The sequence below is a fragment of the Grus americana genome, chromosome 3 (genome assembly GCF_028858705.1).
Source record: "Grus americana isolate bGruAme1 chromosome 3, bGruAme1.mat, whole genome shotgun sequence".
Classification (NCBI taxonomy): Eukaryota; Metazoa; Chordata; class Aves; order Gruiformes; family Gruidae; genus Grus; species Grus americana.
In genome coordinates this window covers 65284437-65305053 of record NC_072854.1, presented here as the reverse complement: position 1 = coordinate 65305053, position 20617 = coordinate 65284437, and the positions used below count along the sequence as shown (strand labels likewise).

Genomic DNA, 20617 nt, shown 5'->3' with positions numbered 1-20617 from the left:
TCTGACATTTTTCTTTCAGTCGCCAATATAATTGGCATTTGGAGGTCATAGTGAATGTAGGTGACTGCATAGATACATTTACCTTTCAAAAAACTGTGATAGCTCTGTATTCTGGGTCCTCACTGATCTGGGTCTCCACGTTGAACAAAGACATTTAGAATAATGAAGCATTTTCATGGACTAGAGTGAGCATAAGGTTCTCACGAGCTGTTCCTTCCTGAACGACATCATAGAATATATGCCCGATCTTGAGTCAACCACAAATCAGACAGCTTGGGTTTTGCTGGATGCATGCATATATGCATCAGCATCACAGTCATCACCATATCCCACCGCACTGCGTGTTGCCATCCCTGAAACACAGGCCCCTCTGTGGCAATTCATGGCAGCAGTTACAATGGCATAAGCAGCAACAAGACACCTCCAGTTTTAAGCAACATCTTCCCGCACGGTTTGCTTTCCACGCCTCTCCCCATCCACAGCTTATAAGCAGGACGAGAGTAAAAACAGGAAGATCTGCTACGAGCAGACAGAAGGAAAGTAGGCTCTTGTCTCAGAAAGGAAACAAATGATGTACCATCACCCGAGGAGGTGGGTTGTATTGGGTCTGAGGAGAGAGGTCTGGCTGTGATTTTCAAGGCTTCCTTGCTGCTAGTCGTGCAATTCCGCTTTAACAGTCTCATAGATGGGGCATGAAACTGGAGATCGCAGTTTCACCATTTCTATCCTTCCATATTCTGTGTACAGCCTGGGCAGCATCTGCAACTCTGTTTGAACCGTCACTTTTACTCCATTTCCCAAATGTGCAGTGGCCATGCGCTCCTAGCATTCCTCAGATGTAGAAGAGAGAAAGCTGTTTACACTATTATTTCCTTTAATTATTTCTGCCACTTCACCTCTCATTTTGAGTCAGGATTTGTTTTCTTTCTTTCTGAGGAAGAAAAAAAAAAACAATTGAGGAAGTTCATTACGAAGAAAAGTGAAATGTCATCAATAATTAGTTAAAAACACCAACCCGAGGAACCAGTTTAGGAACACACATATAGACATACACACAAAACAATTAGTGTTTCAGGCTTAAAATTCAGGACCTTTGATGAAAATGTGCGGTGGTGAGAGGATCAATTTCTGATGATGTTCTTGAAGGGCAGAAAGAGAGATAATAACTTTGATGCCGGCTCTTTGTTTAAATGACTATTGTTTGTAGTTAGCTGCTATTTAATCTCCACTACAGAGAGGAACCACTACATAGCTAAACTCTCTTCTAATGAGATCATTATTTTCTTACCACTCTTCAGAATGAATGTCATTTTACATAGCAAAACTACAGAGGCAGCAGTTTAGAACACTGCTACCTTTTATCTAACCAACATAAGAGGCACTTGAGAAAAGGACAAGGAGGGTCAAGAAGAAAAAGTACCCAGCATAGCTTCTTTGCCTGGCAGGCAGGGAAAAGACAAAGGAAGAGGTCCACGATAACAAGACTGACCATCATTAGTAGCGGAGAGGGGTCCAAGTCGCAAAGTTCCGAATAGTTAGAGCGGGTTTGGCCCAGTATATTAAAGGGATTTGCCTGGATTTGACTCCAACCTTCAGGGTTTAGTCACATTTTTAATTACTGCTAAATATTGTTTAATGCCACGACATCTGCCAGTTATTATCCAGCCTGGAAAGCTACCAGCAAGCTTAGCAGCGTCAGAAAAGTCGCTCCTTTTGCGCGCTGCGCCTTTAAAGGGTGAAGTCTCTCCCTTCCAGACAAAGGGGACATACATGCGACATGTGCCATTTTGCATTTCATTTTAGCAGCAGACTGAGAGCAGGGGGCTCAGAGAGAGGAGAGCCGGTGCATTTTTGCTACAGGGCTTTAAAACCCTTCTGCCCGCTCTGCCCCTGTGGCAGATGTTGCCTCCCCAGAGAGCACCAGCAACAAAAAGCAAACATATGCCCATGCCTCAGCCACTGCAATTCACAGTCCAGAGCTTAAAGCACTGATAAAGGTAGCTCTGCACTAATACACTGGATTGCTGTTCCAGGCATGGAAACCTCTGAGCAGGGAGGGAGGGTGCGCACTGCTGGAGGCAGTCAGCTTTTAAATTGCTCTAAGTCTCTGCTTTGGTGCCTGCCACTCGGATCAGTCAGTCAGGGCATTCATATTCATGGGGCTGACACTCTACCTGTGCCCCTCTGCCTTGTTAATAAATGAACGGAGGTTTCTGAACAGGAATTTGCGGAGCGAGGAGCTGCCTAGAGCCAGCTAATCAGAAAAAGTAGTCCCAGGGAGCGGGTAGAAATTATACTGCCAGCCTTGAGCATCCAGAATCGTGAAAGTGGCCCAAGGAATCATGAGAGCTACTTAAAAATCATGTGATTTTAATAAACAATTCACACGGGATTCCTTTTATTTGCTTTCGGATTTTATAGATTCCCAGGATCATGTTTATAAACTTTTAGCCAGAATACAAGGCCCCGAAGGCTCCCATTAAAAAGTAAGGGAAAGAGAGAAAGATCTGCATCCCCTCCTGCGATCCCCGGAACGGAGCCGTATGACCACAAAAGATGCGTATCAGAAATTGTACCACTTGTCAGATTTTTAAAGCCACTGGCGCAGGCGATGGTTTAGCCTCTTTCTCCTCCTCTCCCCGCAGCATGGAAGTTTTTGCATTTGTTCCTTCTGTTGTTTCATTTGTTCCCCCCTGCCCCCCCCTCCACGTTTCTCTAAATCTGAAATAAGTCATCTCTCTTGCCCTTTGTTTATGGGAAAGCGTGTTCGAGAAGCAAAAGAATCGATGCTCCGCTCATCAAATGGAGGAGTGTTCGGCATTCATAACATGAATGGGCGAAAATAAATGCCTCTGGCTGCTGTTTTCATCCTGCAGTACCACGCTCCGGCTCTACCAGGCCTGAATCTGAGTGGCGGTGTGGGGAAAGGGGGCCTCTTTTTTAAATTTTCAGCGTAAGGGTCGGTCAGAGCATTCAGGCATGTGCAGACATGCCAGTCCTGGTGTGCGCTTCTTGTTTTTGTTTGTTGTTTGTTTTAACAGCTGCTAATAATTATATTATCCTGCTGCAGAGGTAGTTCTGGGAAATGGGGATCTTCGAAAGCACCGAAGTGATAGGAAGAAGATGCCGCTTCCCTCCCCCCCTCCCTTCCCCATGTTAGTTTTCTGATACAAACAGCATTCCTGCCTCATTCCCCTCTGAAGTTAAAAGACTTAAATTCTTTACAAGGAAGGTCATCCTTTCGTAGCCAAAACCCTGTTTGCTTTTGTCTCTCCACTCGCTTTCAAATGAAAGAAAAAAACAACCCTGAGAGCGTGCACCAGCCCACTTCACCAACTCAGAAATTAAGCATAACAAGCTCAGGGGGGGAAAAAAGAAGGGGGGAAAAAAAAAAAAAGAAAAGGCTGTGTTTCAGTTACTAATGTGCGTGTGTGTGTGTGTGTGTGTGTGTTCGGCGCAGGGCGCTTGCCAGCAGCTCTTCCACGAATGCTGCGCGGATTGTTCTCAACGTGACCCAACGGCGAGTTAGCGAGCGCCGGGCGCGCAGGCTGCAGTCACACGGTGTTCGGGACCTCGGTGTGCTCGCTCAAAGGAACACTGTCAACTATCTTTAACAGTGTTAAATATAATTTATCGATTCTCCATTGTTTGTAATAATAACCTCCCTGAAGCTTGAGAATAATGTTTTCTTTTCCCCTGCAGATTTTGTCCTGTCAAACGTTTATTTTTTTCCATGGTGTTGCTAATAGACCTTGAAATTAACATTGCGTTTATGTTTAGGATCTATTCCGCAATTGTTTGCGCTGGTGCGCTGCACTCATCCATCAGCAAAGTAAAATAGGAGAAGGAAGATGCATCTGAGCCCCTTACCATCCTGGGAAAAACTGGGTCAAATTCTGCCCTTAGACGTAGGCACGGAGCTCTCATTAAGGTCTGGGGGAGGCCGGCTGCACATGTGCCACCGAGGCAGAATTTGGCTCGGTGCTTGTTAGCCGATTGCAGCTGTAAAGCTAGAGGGGGCATAAAATGTTGGGGAGTGTTTTAATACGTCCTATATAAACATTGGCTGTTGGGGATTTTTTTATTGCTCTGTGAGGTCAGGTACATTTAAAATAAAGTAAGGTATCTATAGTTCCCAGTGAAATCAGAATAAGCTTTAAAGTGAATTAAATTGGGGTCTAAACCAAATGACAGTATCTCTTTGAACAGTCGCGTAAGAAAAATTACTAAGCTCTAAGTAAAATTGGAAGACTGGGCTTGTCTGACTGACTTGTATTTAACAAAATGGCAGTTATTCCACTTTACATTAGCAATTAACAATAAAAGAATTTATAATTTACTTTGAACTTTTTTTCCCCACTTTAACGTAAAACTTCAATAAAAGAGCTATGCTGCTATTAAAAGCACAGTGTGTTGAGAACCCCTGTAAAACACAGCCTGTTTCAGGGTCACATTAGCAAGCGGGAATCGGGAAATATTTAAAGGGCCCCTTGTTACCTGCTAGTATCTCTTCTTTCCCATGGAAAATGAGAAATGAGCTGGAATGTAAACAGGGGGGGGAAGCGGGAGAATAAGAAATGCAGCACGAGAGCATTTGGGATAGCCAAATCGGATGGCTTTGCGCAAGGCCTCTGACTTCTGGGGAGGGGGTTTCCATGGCTTGTAGGGAGCTGCTGATGCATGGAGGGCTGACGCTGCAAAACAGCCGGCGCGGGGGGAAGGGAGCAGGAAGAGGGTGAAGGAGTAGTATATACAGCTTTTCACCTTTCGGTCTCTATTCAATTTACTTTCTGCGAGCGTTATGAAAGCACTCAGCGCAACACAACCTGATGAAATAATCACGCTTGCAAAACCTGTGTGTATCTAGAAATTGCCAGAACTTCATCTGTATGTAGGGTTCCCATACAGGAAATAAAAGCTGGGTGATTTATGGCATTTTATTGCACTTCTTGGCCATTGCTAATGTTTTCTTCATTGAGAAATGGCAGAAGCTGCAATTTGGATTTTTATTGTGCAGTTTGCCAGCCTTCTCCCCATCCCCCTTCCTTCTTTCTTTTTCCTTTCCTGGGTGAACTTGCTTTGGGTTTAGGAGATGAAAGTTTATGAAGGCAGATGAGTGTCAAGGGGACTGAATCCAAACACAGAGCCAATGAGGATGTTGCCAGATTTTATCTACCCTCACTGAAAATACAGTATCCAGAAAAAGAAGAGTGATTATAAAGGAGAGTGACTTAGCCTCTAACTTACACAAAAATTCTTGGACGGGTTTCTGGTTTTCTTTTTTAAACAAACAAAACAATGTTTCCTGGTTGGCAGTTCCCAAAGTCTTTCCTTTTTTTCCCATTTTTTGGCACATTGCTGAAAGGTCATGCTGATGTATTTCCAAAACATGCTCATTGAGTACAGCTTTGCAAAAAATAAGAGCCCCTTTCTTTAAGGCCTGATCCTGCTCTCATTTAAGGCAGAGGCAAAATTTCAACTGTTTGCAGGGATACAGGAGTAGAGCCTAATCACAGAGTCAAACTCACTGTAGGATTAAATGCAGGCTGGGTAGCATCAGCTACTCCTAAAGCTGCTGACACCATTATACAATCCCATTTACCATTGCTTGTGTCTGCCAGACTGTAATGGTTCAGGCTAACAATGCTCATGCTACTTTTCAGCCTCAAGTGAAGATTTCTGACAATGAGGCAAGGGCTAAATCGGCTGTTTCTCATGTTAGAATAGTCTTGTGATGACTCCTTTGAAAGCCCACGCACATGGGGGAAGGAACTTCAAACCCGGCGTGCTTTATTTCTGGGATCAACCGTATTCCACCAAAATAATGCTGGATAGAAATCCTTTCCAAGATTGCACTTTCTATATGCTGAATGGGCCGCAGTTTTAAACTGTTGAGTTTGCTTAGGCACCATGCATCAAAATGCACACAGACACAGCTGCTAAAACTGAAGGTGCACGAGCGCGCTTTGCCTGCTGCTTCCAAACATTTGTGTTTGCAGGCATACCGTCTTGTAACGCGTGTGCATCTACGTACGCATGTGTGTGTGTGCGTATGTGTGCGGCTGCCATTGTTTATTTGGCTTGGGCAGGCAGGCAGGAGTACGCGTAAATGGACAAAGAGCTGGACTAGAACTCAAGGAACTTACGTTCTGTTCTTGGCGCAGCGTCAGGTTTCCTGCACGACCTTGTATAAGTCACTTATTCTGTCGTGCTCCTCAGTCGTCCTCCCCTGTGAGAACTTTCCTTCCTTCCAGTTGTGCTATATAGTTAAAATGCATTAATGCACCAAGCAAGAATTGGCCAGGGGGGCAGCAGGGAGGGGTGGGTATTAAAGGAAGGCTTTCTTGATACTGTGAAGACTCTCACTTCCTTCCAGGTCACTTTAACTGAAGAACAACTAACATTACCAGTGTTCACTGCTGAGCTGTTGCAGGGCTCAGAGGCACTAATCATAAACTAGGAACCTGTTGTGCTAGGTGCTGTGCAAGCAAAGGACCAAAGTATGATATATTTGGCCTCAAAATTATCATCAGCAGGATTTTCATAATGCTGTAAAAATCAAAGCCAGTGCTGCAGATGTCCCTGCCCAGCACTTGTTTTCCTAGGTTTTTTATATTCAAGGGAATGTAGTGTGAACTCAAGCACAGGCACTGAAAGTTTTAAGTACTCCTCTGATACGAAGCCTACTGCTCTCTCCTTTAGTTGCTTTCAGTGAGAAGTGAAATCTTGTTGGCTTCTGGATCGGGCTTTTATCTAAGGAGTTAAAGCAAACGCCAGCCTGTTGCCTTTAAACTCCAGCCCTGATCCCAGTGAGTTTGCAGAGGGCTGAGAGGCTTTGAAAATAAAGGCAGGTTTTTTGTCACCTTTGACATACAAACATCCCGGCAAAGTTACCTTTTTGTTTATTCCACTGTAAAACTCCAAACGCGCTGCTTTCAGGGTGCTTACCTTCCATAGCACGACCTTTCAAGCAAATATATCCCTTCAAACTTTGGAATTCAGTGAGGTAGAATTAAAATCATTGACCTTTCATTCTCCTTTCCTCTTAGCCCACCTCCCTCTCATACGCTTTCCCTTTAATAACCAAGAAGCACATCTGCAGTTTTTGCTGTAAACACTGCAAAAAGCATTAAGGTTTTTAAGGTAACCTTGGCAAAATCCAAATTAGAAAACATACTGCAGCGATTCACATTTAACCTCCAAGTTATTTCACAGCATAGCTGACAGCCTGCGTTCTTCAGAACTTTGTGTTGTTTGCTTTTTTTCTTCCCCTCTGTCTCTGTATGCAGCAGGACAAAAACAAAAAAAAAACCCAAACCAAACAAAAAAAAACCAAAAAAACAAAACAAACCCAAAAAAGCATAGGAATTTTTTCTCCATTGGGGGCCTGATACATAAAGTACACATGGACAACTAGTTCCTTTTCTGGTCACTGAACTAAAAAGAGACACATTTCTTGCAAGTTTAGAATAGCTCTGTCAAATCAACACCACCAATAAAACCCCTGGGTTTTTTTAGAAAAAGTTGTGTAGCTTATTACTTGATGATTTAGACCTTCAGCTTCCTCCCCTCCAGTCAGGGCCACTCAGCCAAGAGCGAGCCTTTGCCGTTTAAGCCATCATGGCACTGTCATCATTTCCCAACCCCGCCAGTGCCATCGCCTTGGCTCATCCTCCAGAGCTGCAGGGGAGACAAAAGCAGTTTGGGGAGCAGGGTGGGTGACGTACCCCGACGGCAGCGCGGAGCCAGTCAGCAGGGATGGAAGGCATGAGTTCAGCTTCACTGAGAAAGCAAAATCAAGAGAAAGATGCTACAAAGGGAAGGGGTGGGGTTCTGTTTTTCTCAGAAACGTGCTGCACAGTAGGACTGTGCCTTTTATTTTTGGCACAAATTGCTGTAGCAAATTATATAGCTTATCAGATGTGGTTTGTTAGGCTCAGTAAAGAAACCACTGCAAGGACTTGTTTTCCTTGTTGTCTGCACCCGATTATGAGATCGGCACAAATCAGATTCCTGATGTTGCACAGGAACAAGGTTGAAACTCCACGGGCCTTGTTTTTCCTGTAACCGAATTAAGCGTGATTGGGTTACAAACCAATTCAGCCCAATTGGGTTGATTCTCTCTCTGACTTTACGCAAAAGTAGTCTGCCTGTTCACCTTGATGCACAGGGATTTACTGGGGAATAGGGAGCTACGTGCTAATTTCAGTCATGGCATAAGCCCACAACAGCTCCTCCTAAAACAGCTGAATGGGAGCGACGTGCCCTTGCTCCAGGGTTGCATTTGGCCCCTTGGTTAGGTGTGAGAACCCACAGACTGCAGGATCAAATCCTACAAGCCCCTGTTTACTTCTCAATAGCCCAGACCAGCCCTGAAGGATGTAAACATGAATTAGAGGAGATGCAGAAGGGATTTCCGAGTACATTAATAAACAGGGCTTAGCTACGGCAACTAGGGAGCAGATACGCATTTTATTCAGTTCTCCCAGCTATTGGGAAAATAACCTTTGGTAATGGGGTGGGCAGCAAGGAGATTAACACCGTGAATTAAATCCAGTTGCATCCAGAGCTACGTGCAGTGCCTCTCCCACACCAGTAAGACACTCACCTCTGAAACGGCATAACCTGTTTGCCCTGATGCCGCTCGCGCCTGGCGAGCAGATCTACTCAACAGTGCGTGGCTGCTGCCAAAGGTAGAAAGGAACAAGAGGGAGAAGATGAGCCAAATACAAAATCCTCAGCCACCCATCTGTTTTCAGGGAGGAGAGAAAATATTTCATTTTATACCTGTAAAGAAAAATGGATTCATGTCACATCCTTCCTTGATTATCCCCAGCATTATGCAATTCAATAGATTTGCTGTCTTGATTAGACAGGCAGAATAGAATTTTAATTGTGAGTCTCTGGAAGGCAAAATGGAGAGATTTGTGTGAAAAAAATGGGAGGCAGCAGCGTTATTGGAAGGCTGAGCTTTTTATAGTCAGTCTTTCTGCTTCATTCGACCATCTGCCTTTACTTGTGCTCTGCTGCTTGGGGTTGAGAAGTTGCTGGCTTTAAAGATGAGCCGCAAAGTTTAACCAGATAAATAAATGTGTGCAAGATCTCTCCCTACTAGCAGAACAGCCTTCAGCATTCCAGCTACATATGTTGACAAAAAGAATGTTTTAATTTTAGCATTATTATATTATTATTATTATGTTTATCAAACAGAAATGATGCGTGTAGTTGCTTGTACAAGTCACAGTTAAAGGAAAGTCCCTTTCAAAAAGGCCTGAGAAATGTTGACTGACAAAACTATTTTACTGGGGGGCAAACAGAGAAATTACTATTTATTTTTTTAGATGCATGCTTATAGATATATTGGTAGGAAGGGGAGTCGGCTGGCCTAGGCTAGTGTTTGCAGGTCAGGGAGAAGGTACGAGTGTCTGAGTCAGAAGCCAATGCTAATTTAAGGAATTTGGGGCTTAGTTCATGCCAGAAATCAGAGCTGGACTCAGTCCAAGACCAGGTGAAAGCAAACGTGGCTTTTCTGATACCTTAATTCTATGTCAGAGATGAAATGTGTCAGTCATATGTCCTGGCTAGGTAGGTGGGCAGTAAAGCCAAAAGCCTGGGTAGACACAGAACCGTTTGAGCTGTATGTGGTACTCTCTCCTACAGAGATTCAACTCATTTTTGCAAATAGTGATTTTCACTGAGGTGTAATTGCCTCCCTGTCTTTTTGATCATAGAAGCTCTGGCGACAGAAAACATCAGTGCCACAGGTTCATGCATGGATTGTCCAGAATTCGAATACACAAATTCCAGCCCGAATAGTCCATACTCTTGAGATGCGTAAAGGTCTCTGGTTTAACTCACTACGAGCAGGCTCTTAACCATTCAGTGGTGCACTTTCTCTCTATGAAAAACTTTAAAAGCACGTTGGGTACTTTCCAACAGGAAAAACAGTTGCAACCGTAAACAGTTTCATAGGGCTGGGAAAATGTTCCCTGCCCAGATCTAACCTTTTCCATAGGTGGAATAAATATGAAAACATCTTGAAATACACTGTTGCTAGTAGAGAAGCAATTTACATGGCTGGCTCGGAGTTTTCAGCGTTTTGTTCTTGTCTATAACATGACCCTAGAGATCTTAGCGTCAGTCCAGTTATTCTAAACATCTAAAAACTCAGGAAGTTTAAACTTTTTGATTTGAAAAATTATGCTGGAACTCTCCTGAGACTGTTCAACATAAGGAGATTTCAGGAATATCTAGCTTCTCGTTGGAAATATTTGCGTTATACATCTTGTTATCTGCCTTTCCTATGGTCCTGGCAGTATAGCTGAGACTGGCTGGCGCTCAAGCACTGTCCAGTAACACGGACACCTTTGTTTCGGGTACCGATCCCCTCTTTTGCACTGACCTGTGACAGTGCTTTCATCAACAGTGCCACGTCTGCAGATGGGAAAGGCCTGCCCAGTTTTTGCATGAGCTTTGCTTGGTGTCATCTCTGCATCTGCACAGGAGGTGCAGCCACTAACTGAAATGTCACTGTTTCTCCACCGTTTTTCACTTTTGTAGGTTTGCAATTATGCAGGCTCTTGTGAAGATTGAAGAAGCTGCGCCATCACCTACTGAATGGTATTTTGTGCGGAAACAGGAACACTCTTTTTTTTTACAGAGGTCAACTTATCCATCACATTTTACTTATAATGTCTTTTCTTATCTCAAAGAATTAACTGTTCCTTTGGGGACTGTGCTCATACTTCATGTGGAGTTTTCTTTACTTCTTGAAAGAGTGTTGCAGTAGGAAGGTAGAAGGCAAACTTACAGCAAAAAGTAAAGAAGTGGCTATAGAAATGGTTATGAAACTACATACATAGAATGGCCTTTCAACATTGCCAAAACATCTGTAAATCTCATTTCAAAGCAGGCATAACAGACAATCAGGGACTGACTCAAGGAAATACTTAAGATTTGCCCTTATACAGTAAAGCACTTAAGTGTCTGATTATCTTCAGTCGTGCCTTTTACCTAAGCATTTATTTATACACTTTGCTAAGCCTGGTACTGAGCAAGAAAAGCTCATCTGAATTTAAGGCACTTTACTGAGAAGATCAAAATAATATTTCAACTGATTAACCAGAGTTAAGGGCTTCTCCTTAGCGATACGAAGGACATGCCGGTACAACAGAATTCAACAAGAACTTCAAATGCTTGCTGCTACCTCTGGAAAATGATGCCTTTTTCCTAGGGATCTCTACTGGGGCTTCCGTGCCTGATGTTAGGCACCTGCATATGGAAATGTTGTTATGTGCTGTGTTAAACCCTAATCAGTTACTATTATTACAGGGGTTAAGCAAGCAAGTTTGGAACTTGAACATGCACAAACAAAATCCCATGCACAGAGCAACGGGCCATGTACAGTACCAACGAAAATGCACGGTCCAGCTGTTTCATGGCCTCTCTTTTCTGTGCCTCACAGAATCAGTACTACTGTGCTTAATGATAACACATTTATCTAGCTACACAGAAACAGATGTTAATTTTAAAATGTATCAAGTGTAAAAGAGAGCGAAAAGGAAAAAAAGCACTGCTGCAACCTTCTATTTGTGGACTTTCCGAATTTTTATTCTAAACATGAGTCTAACATCATTCATGGAAATACCAGCTCAGCACTGTTGAACAGCAGTCTGTTTCTTTATATTTATTTTGCCCCTTCATATTTTCTTCCATTAAGGTTTAGCAATGTACACAAACAAACTGCAATGAGAAAAAAAAAAAAGACAAAAATGAAACTCATAAAAAGGCAGGCAGTAGAAGTGACCTTTGCCACTCCTTTGATAGTATTTTGCACATTTCTCTGCTAGTGGCTAAGATTTTTTTTTACACTTTCAGGCAACTGTAGATGATAACATGAATAAAATTGTTTGGTGTCTCATGAATTTAACAGAAACATTTTAGAGGCTATAATTGCTCTTTCTGGAGTGTACTCTGATTTAGAGATGGAATTCTTTCTGTGATTTATGTAGCAATGTATTTTATACCATGTAAGGTATGCTTTTAAATCTGCCTCCTCACATACACACATATTTGAAATGTTTGCCTTCATACACACACTCGCACAAACATAAATGCACAAAATCATAGATATATGCACCTACATAAGAACATGCAACAGGATACACATGTACATGTGAATAAATCCATGTATGAAGGCAGATATTTGTGTGAAAGCAGAAATTTCCAATTATTATATTCCTTTATCATATTTTGGTATTATGCAGGCCACAATAAATTATAAGCAAAAGATTCTAAGGGAAAACATAGGAAATGCTTGTGACTGATCTTCAGTGCTTTCCGGGAGTGGAGGCTCTGGGTAAATTTTGTGTCTATTTGGGATCAAACCAAACCTCTGATTAGCAGAAATAACCAGATCCTGATTGCTTTGTGGTTTTCTTCCTTTAAATATATTCCCAATCAGAAACCTCTCTGTGTAATGATATACTAAGGAAGCAGAAACATAGCATCTACTTGGACCGTCTTCATCTCCTGCAAGAGGGTAGCAGCCCATTGTATTAGTTATGGTAGAAAATGCAACAAATAGATTTAGGCAGCTGATGGGCCCACTCCTTCCATCTGCCAAAACATTTTCTACACATGCTGTGCATGGTGCAGACAGCCCTATATGTTTAGCGTTATGTTCACCTGTGTAACCACATGAACATGCTAACGCCAGTGACCTAGTCACACTCTGCTATGGCTTGCTTAATAGCCTAGGGACTAGAAGCCAGGAATTTTATTCCTTTTTCTTCCACTTGCTGGCTTTCCCTTTTTCCTATCCCACAAATTTAACTGAGATTTCACAAATTTTCCCACTCTGCAGCAAAAGGAAACCAGCCCTGTGTAAGTTTTTCCACACACAAGCGAGGCTGGCCCATTGAATACTGGCCTTCAGATAGGGGCAGTCAGCCAGGACATAATACTCTGTGTATCCAAGTCCCTGGATGGCCATTGCCCCAGCTCCTAAATTACAGCCAGAAGGCTCAAGCCTAGGGGAGGCCAACTGTAGTCCCCTGCACTGGAGAAGAGCAACACCAGATTGTCACTGGACCAGCCTGAGGACCCTAGCCTCCCACATCCCACATGAGCTGGTTGACCAGTGGGCTAATGATCTAGCTAGAAACTTTTCCTCCACTGCGAAGATATTTAATTAGTAACAAGAGGTGGAGCAGCTGGAATGGAGGAGTAAGACGAAGAGCAGCACAGTAGCCCAGTGCTTACCACATTTGGACACGCTCCTTACTTCATTTGCAGCAAGGCAGAGAGGTAAAGCCATGTCTGCTGTAGCTAGGCAAGCTATGGAGACAGTTTTCTTTAACCAAAGAACCAATTCTGTTAGCCTTTTTCACATTCACTGTTCCTTCGAAAAATATTCCCATTTCAGTTGGGTACCTGTAGAAAAAGTAACTGTTTAGCATGAGAATGATGGGCCAAGGCCCCCTACAACCTAGGCATAAAGGACTGGGGCTTTTTCATTTCTTTTTTCTCCTCCATGTGTCCTTCTGTGAGTCCCTCCCTGGAAATGGAAATGGTGTATTGTAATGCAGATTTCCTGCAGAATCTCACAGATCACTCTCTGCAGGGATTTCACTCTTCAGCTGAAATACTTTTCAGCCAAGGTATTGTTCATTTATTCAACAGCTTTATTTTTAAACATGGAATACTATAACTGTGCATTACTAATTCCTTTTAAAAGAATTATAGTGTTTATTTTTTGATTGAGGCTTGAGGGCTCAAGATCATTTAGCTGAGTTTTGTTGGGGTCTTTTTTATTCCATTATTTATAAATTTAAAATACTTTATGAAAGGATCAAAATAAAGTAAAAGGCCTCAAAACCACACTAGTCTTGTTTTCCTTTCTTCAGTCCCAGCACCCAGTCTGTTTTCTCTTTCATGCTTTCCACAGAGAACCATTTTCTTCAATGTAACCACTGGCTGATTGACTCTCGCCTCTGTTTTCACTTTCCTCCTATTTGTGGAGGTCACAGAAACAGCAAAGGTTTCATTTAATTTATCATTAGAGACCACACTTTGGCCCCAAAGTACTCAAGAGCCCAGAGCCAGCCAGAGAAACACTGTCCACCTCAGCCCAGAGCCAAGGTGTAAGACCAGACCCGGGAAGCGGGGAAGTCCTCGGTCCTGCCCTGAATTCATCCCCAGGAGCAGGTCTGGTCTTTGCCCTGGGTCACCGAACGCTGAAGTGACCAGTGGATGGTCTTCTTCAGCAGCGCAGTGGCATCTCCGTTCCAGTGGTTTCAGAAAAGTCAGACGAGCCAAAAGGCATGACATGATGGTGAAGAACCTCTCTCCCTCGAGCCCGTAAAGGGAAGATCTGTGCCCCGGTGCTACTGGTGCGGCTGGCACAGACGGAAGATTTCATGGGTGTCTAAGCTTTTGTTCTGCAGCTGCTTCACAGAGATTAATCCAGGTTTTGTGGAGAAAAGGGAAGACTCTGACCGACAGAAGACAAGATCCCTGTGGAGGAGGGAGAGGGGAAGGGCAGTATTCGCTAGCTTCCCCCTCCATTGCAAGCAAACTTTTGGCCTGAGCCTACTCTCAGCATCTGCCATACATGCTGTATGCCTTACCCATGGTAACACCTCGGCAGTGGGAGAATACACTTGTCCTGGGCCTGTTCTTACTCTGTCAAGCCATGCTAGAGCCTGGAGAAGTCACTGCTGTCCCCCCGCAGTTCAAGTTTGCTGGCAGTACAAGGCAGGATGGCTCAGGGGAAAGGTCCTGAAGCATTACACTCGTGTTCAAGATGATGTTTGCACCTTGCTATAGCAGAGCAAAGTTACAGGCGTTAACAGGTCTCAAACATACTTAACTAGGGAAGACTTCATCCCGCTGAAAACAAAGCATGGGATTAGGAATTTAGCTGAATTAGGGCCTCCAAAAAACCTGAGTTGCATTGTTGCTCTGGAAGTAATAACCACAGGTATGTTTTTGTATCTCCAAAGTAAAAAATATCAGAAAATGCATGGGAATATTTAGACTTTGGTTAAGAAACCCTTAACAGAAGAAGTATTTGCTCTGGGCTAACAACAGTTGCAACCCCTTACGTTATCTTTATGTGCTAACCTCTGCCTTAAAATGTGCATGGGCAATTTCCATTGATGCATGTAAACATAAATTATTGAGTAAAGAATAATTGATTTAGAATTGTAAAAAATCAGCAGCCTTGCAGAGAAAAGGGACAGCAGAGACAGATACATTTTTAGTACTAATGACTCTTCCTTATGAGAGTAGCTTTACCCAGTGTATAATGCATGAGTGCTAAAATAGGTCAAACCCTGGAAGCATCCACATCTTTGAAATCATTATGAATACAATGGTTTTACTGCATCACCAATTGCATAAGAGCTCCAAAGCAAAGCCGTATGTGGAATGCAAAACATAATGAAAATCCTTGCTCTTGTGTCACAGATTAGAGAGCTACTACAGATTTTGGATCCTTTCCCAATTTTAATACAGTTACATTCCTGTGGCTGGTACTTCTACATTTTCACTTCTGTGTGTGATAGGAGTTTGCTCCTTCGTGCTTTTCGTACCGTTCACAGGATTTCAGCTATTTGTGGTACAGGAAATTTGGCATGTTAGCAATGATAGTCATTTCTATTCAAAGAAAGGTTTGGCCATCCCGTTCATATTCTGCTAGGGCTTCAAGGGGGAGGGCTTCATCCCGTGATATCCCATCCCCCACAAACAGGGGAAGCTTGTTCGCTGCCTACCTACCACTACAGCTAAAGTTATGTCAGTGCTAGGTAATGAAAAGGCTTTGTTATTTAACAGGCAAATAATAGAGAGCCTTTGTGCAAGGATAATTACAGTGGTTTGGATATTCCTGGATTAACTCTTGGGATGAACGTTCATCTCAGTAAATCACTAATAAATATACATTAGCACCACGTCTCTCTCCATTTTATACTCTAGTCATCTTGGTCATGCTACTCACAAGTTTATCTGAGGCTGATTTTGTAGTACAGGCTTCAGGACACTTTGCCTATCCTTGCTGTATAACTGAAACAAAACAATCAGAACTTCCTGCATTTTACCTCAACCAATCTGTCTTCTGATAAAACAGTGACGAGGTTGCGTACATTGCTGGCTACTGGGAAGAGTAACTGGTAAATATTTGCACAGCACTTCGAAGAAGTAGGACCTGACTCATTGCAGCATTACTTCAGTTTTACGTCAGTATTAACCATTAAAATTCATGTCGCTATCATCTTAAAAACCAGCTGCTGAGAATCGGGCTCATAAAGGGCCACACGCCATTGCTGCTCTTCTTGCACTACTTCGTATCTGTTATTTTTGCTGAGTTATCAGTTACCTGAGCCAGTTCACGATCCATGTCGATGGAGGGTTTCTGGGAAGAAGGGAGGGGATGCAGGGAGGTGGCAGGCGTGAGTGGCCAGTACCGGAGATGCCTGGCCAGAGGAGCAGGAGTCACGTTTGCCCGGACTTCTGGCTAGTGGGAAAACACTCCAAGTCAAAGACTGGTTTCTCTGGAAAGAAGAAAAGTGTTGAAATTGTATAAAGAGCCGTAAATACTGGCCACAAAGTTGTGTTGCATCTCATGCCTTCATAGTTTATTTTTGTGGAAGTCAACATGAGCCCAAGACTTCGTTGTACATTATATGTCACAGCTCCTTATGTCACAGGATGACCCACAGATACAGGCAATGACATTTTGTCCAACACTGCTGCCCTGGCCTTTAGGTCTGACTGAAGAGTTTTTGATGAAAATCAGGAGGCACAAGGTCCAAATATTTATCTTATACTTACAAGTATTATTATTTAAAGTAAATCATTCTACCTGACAGCTCTCCTTAGTCAGAGGACTACAAAATAGCCCGCTTTGAAAGAAAAGTAAGGTACAAAAGTTTATAGAGGGAAATGAAGAGTGGGAAAGTACTGCTATTATTATGGAATAAGAGTGCTGCAAAATTGCTGTGAAAATTGGAAATCCATGATTTTATTGCCAAACCTGGTTTTGCCTTACAACAATAGGCATGAACAGTGGAGATGGAAAAAAAGGCCCATTAGGTCATTTTTTCTGTCTTCTTGTTAATTAAGAGTGTCTTCCTACAAGGATCTTGACTGTTTTGTTCATTTTAAAAATAACTAAAGGAACGAGGGTTCAACTCATTCTCTTGGGAGACCATTCAGCAGACTAACAGACCTCACTGCTAGGAAATTTTCCCTCATTATCAGCATGGATTTTTCTTTGCTCACTTTCATCCCGCTACTTCTAGTTATACCTGGTTGGACCATTTCTATATTATACCAAATTCCGTCATTTCACCTCATGTAAGTATTTCTTTACCAGGGCAGATACTGGGCTAAATCTGAGCTTCAGTGAAGAAACTGGATGTAAACTCAGAGTAGCAATTGGCTATAATAAGCCCTATTTTTACTGTATATTGAGCACACAAAGAGAATTACTATTTAAATTCTGAATGGGAAATCTGAAAATCATTTTTTTTTCTTCAAGCACTTTTTTTTTTTTTTTCAAGTATATGTCTGCCTGCTTCTCAAATCCACTTAAGCACTTAGAAAGCAGCTTGCAGACACCAGATTCTTCCCCTCCAAGAAAACTGAACTGACATGCTGGAGCTGCAGATCACACAGGAGTTCACATTTAAAGGGAAGGCATGTCTTTCATTTACTACAGGACCAATACCAGACATATCTTTGCTCAAATAGTTAGCTAAGGGTGAGTATGTCCTCTGTGCAGAAGGTCACAAAGGGCTATGTACCACTTAAGTCTCAATGATGCTCTATTTATACCTCCCTCTGAAACTTTCTCTAATTGGGAGATCCTAGGAATTTTTCTCCATTTAGCCATATTTTGGGTGTTTCACTGTCTCTTGGAGAAGTCAGTTGCAAGAAGAGTCAATTAAACATTATCGATAATGGTGTCAGGTAGACCTCCTAGTATATAGCAAGAGAAAACAGCGAAAGGCACTTAAGTAATATTAACTATTATTATGCACATTGCTCCTCTTTCTTTTCATCCATTCTCAGGTTTCTAACAACTTTAACATTCAATCTCCTGTAAAGAAAGTGAAAGTTTTATTGAAAAATCCTTTTTTTTGCTCAGAAAATAGCAAGGGAAACCCATGAAGAAAAATACAACAGTCTTCCAACCAATCTTAATCAGGAAGAAAGTGAAACTAAACTGCCAGCAAACAAATGAACAAATGCATTTCAGAAGCTTAATATTAACCTTAAATTGAGCTACTGAAATTATAAAAATGCTTCCTGCTGTTTCTCTAAGATATTTATCCTTTTATTTGAAACACATTCTCCATAAAAGGACATTGGTCTCAACATACCACCTTCTTTCAAGATGACAACTTTTCTAAAGAGGCAAAAAAAAGACAGAATATTCATGCCTGTAGCCAGACTCCTAAACCTGTAGCTAGGTACTCTAAAGAGAAATTAAAACTTCTGCAGAAGATCCAATGCTTCTGGTTAGTAAGCCATCGCTTTTTCTACGTTGCTAATTTTCAGGAGGGAATAACTGTCAAAAATACATTGCTAGATCCTTGCTTCCGGTTTCTGGCCAACTCCTCCCTTATGTTTTGCAGTTCAGATAAGTGAAATACTTATTTGCAAACTACAAGCTTGTTCCCTCCAACTGTCCCTTGTTCCTGTGAAAATAAATTCTGTCTGCTCAACTTGCCCTATGTGATACGTGTTCTGGGATGAGAGGTTACTCCAATGTGAAGCTTCTGGATCTAGTCAGCTGTATGGCAGTGAAAAGAATGAGTGGATTACAGGTGGTAAAAATATCAAAGTGAAAATAAAGAAATGCTTAAAGCTACATTAAAGCACATGTGTAGTGTACTTCACAGGAAAGCCCAATGCATCTGCATTCTGGAGAATGGTATAACGCAGCTGTGAACTTCCTAGGCTTGCTGTGTCTATGCCAGACCCTTGAAATTAGCTTGCATGAAAAATGTTCTTGTGGTTTCATTTCCTCTGCAGGGTTTTGGGTTAGGGTTTTGTTTTGTGGTTGTGCCTTTTGGGGGTGTTGGTTGTTCCCCCCCCCCTTTAAGCAATTAAAAATGCAAGGGAAATAAATTCACCAGTTCAAGTCCCTCAAAGAGCAGGTTTACTATCCTCTGTACACATTCTTACCTTGTGTTTGTCACCGTTCCCGAGCTCTGTCTATTACTGCACGAATCAATCTGCTTTATCATTCTTTCCTGAGAGCAGTGTGGACAGCCTGGGATCTGTTTTAGAATATATTTAAGTATTACATGCACGCTCATGTTGTATCAGTTTATATTTAAAAAGGCAAGTTCAAAAAAACTGATGGTGGTAAAATGTGTGATAGCCTTTAGTTCTCCTGGATATACCCTCACAGTTTTGGGCTACCGAGCAGGAAAGCTCTGTCACTCATTAACTTAGTGCTTAATGTCCTAAACAACGTTGAGCCAGAAGTGCCTGCAAGGGTTGCTCTCAATGTGAGGCACTCGTTCCTCAAGGACCGAATGATTTGCAGCACTTTTTCCAGGCAAGGGCCCCAGGAAAGACAAGCTCAGATGGACATGAAGCTTTACCCTTCTCTTATTCTTGCATGAATGAGAGTAGGAAGCTTTGGAGGATGTTCTTAGAGGCATATGTCCCCTACTAGCTGGATGTCCCCAGCTTTCTTTAGGAGCTTTTAGGGATCCCTACCGCAAAAGATGTGTAGTGGTCAAGACTGCTGACATGCTGGAAGGTGCGTGAGGACTCCCTGGGACCATGATTCTCTCCAGCCTGCAGCACAGAAAACTCAGGTGACTTTGTAGCTCTCAGGGAGACTATTTTGAAACTGCATGAAACCAATCATTCCACAAAATCATTTCCACAGGCAAAAGTTGGAGATATTAGTCCATAAATCAAACCTGTATTGCATTCAGTCCCTCCGCTCCTCTCCTTGAAGACATTCAAGCAAGCCTAGGCTTCCTTACTAAACAGTAAAGTTAATACTAGCCACTGCCTTCTAAATTAATTTGGGAAGCATGTTTGGTTGCAGTTGTATCACGGGACAAAAGTGAAGTTGTGATCATCAGATCCTTCGATTCCGAAAGTACAGTCAACTCAAATATTAAGCTGGGTTTCTGATGTCTGCTTTTTCTGGTAAGCGCTAATGTTTTCAAGAAGTCCCATAAATAGTCTTCATTTTACTCCAGAAAGAATTTTGTATCATCAGTTACACCCCAAAACACAGAAGCTCACAGGAGCAATGGAAACTCACCTTTGCAATAATGTTGCTGACGTAAGGCAGCAGTATATATAGATTTATATAATGTCTTGACCAAATCTATAAAAGTACTACTATAGTTCCAGCTTTTCAACAGTAGATTAACTTTAAGACAGTAATAACAAAAAAATTAAGTTCATAAAACACTACAGTACATTCTTAGCAAGATTCTAACAAAATCCGGTGAAATACCAAAGCGATCAGTCTTATTTCATCTTCAGACAAACTAGCAGGTTAGGTGGCTTGAATTTACTGTAAGAAAGCCTTGCCTTATTAACTGTGTCTGAGCAGCCCTTTCTCCCAGCATTGCTA

General features: G+C 42.3%; 1 long non-coding RNA gene across 4 annotated transcripts; it reads right to left on the bottom strand.

The window, feature by feature from the left end:
- Nucleotides 1-11642: 11642 nt before the first annotated feature.
- On the bottom strand, nt 11643-19821 carry LOC129205140 (uncharacterized). 4 transcript variants are annotated; one of them, XR_008576629.1, is made up of 5 exons: nt 19738-19821; nt 19195-19289; nt 16379-16553; nt 14631-14823; nt 11643-14517 (listed from the first exon to the last, which is right to left on the bottom strand). It is a non-coding gene; the product is annotated as an uncharacterized LOC129205140 (long non-coding RNA). The 4 variants fall into 4 exon arrangements; XR_008576630.1 differs by lacking the exon at nt 19738-19821 and having other exon boundaries at nt 12328-12371; nt 13264-14517; nt 19195-19372; XR_008576627.1 differs by lacking the exon at nt 19738-19821 and having other exon boundaries at nt 19195-19372.
- Between the last annotated feature and the right edge of the window lie 796 nt (nt 19822-20617).